The 878-nt window shown below is 42.7% G+C and overlaps 1 non-coding gene across 1 annotated transcript; it reads left to right on the forward strand.

Moving 5' to 3' along the window:
* The first annotated feature begins 497 nt into the window (after positions 1 to 497).
* On the forward strand, positions 498 to 604 carry LOC136390225 (U6 spliceosomal RNA). Its single transcript, XR_010748657.1, has one exon. It is a non-coding gene; the product is annotated as a U6 spliceosomal RNA (small nuclear RNA).
* The last annotated feature ends 274 nt before the right edge of the window (positions 605 to 878 follow it).

Below are 878 nucleotides of genomic sequence, written 5' to 3' on the forward strand. Positions count from 1 at the left end.
TCCGAATTCAATGTGAACCTGCATGGGCCAGGCTGCTTTGATGGTGGCCATGGCTACTGGCTTTACAGTGGGCCAATCCCAGCGCCATTTGGTTGCTCCACTACCACCCATCATAAAAGCTGATGGGAAGGACCAGGTTGACCAGCACTGCAAAAGTTGGTGGTTTTTATAAAAAGGTTCACCATCACGGTGCTATACACTTCATTTATCTAAAGCTTTTATCCTCATCTCTATAAAGTTATAAGCTCATGTATACTTATGAACTACAGAGAACATATTGTCTAAAATTTGGGGCAGAGGTCTCACATCTGTTCTACTATAGAAATGTCTCTGCCACAGTGACATAATCATGTCCTAACATTGTAACAAGGAGTATGGCCAGTAGTTGTGGCCATCATGTCCATTCACATGCAGGTTCTCATTGGATTCAGGCAGACAGTAAAGAAATGGTGGAGCCAAAAAAGGGTGGGCCATTCCTTTATTAAAATCGTGCACTGGTGCTCGCTTCAGCAGCACATATACTAAAATTGGAACGATACAGAGAAGATTAGCATGGCTCCTGTGCAAGGATGACACGCAGATTCGTAAAGCATTCCATATTAAAAAAAAAAAAAAAAAAAATCTTGCACCGGCCAAAGAGCAAATACACAGAGAAAACACTTCCTTCTTCATTCAGAGCTCACAAAGCCCAGACACATTCCAGGTTCCACAACCAGAAGAGTCTTCTCTGGTTCCTCCTAGAATCAAAGGCCTCACCAGTCTTAGCAGGGCTCCCAAAGCCCCTCACCTGATTCTTCATCTACATGTGATAAGGTGTCAAGGAATGTAAAAGTTAGCATTAGCAATGCCATTTTAAAGAGGAAAAGTCAGGCTTATCA

The sequence above is a fragment of the Saccopteryx leptura genome, chromosome 1 (genome assembly GCF_036850995.1).
Source record: "Saccopteryx leptura isolate mSacLep1 chromosome 1, mSacLep1_pri_phased_curated, whole genome shotgun sequence".
NCBI classification, from domain to species: Eukaryota; Metazoa; Chordata; class Mammalia; order Chiroptera; family Emballonuridae; genus Saccopteryx; species Saccopteryx leptura.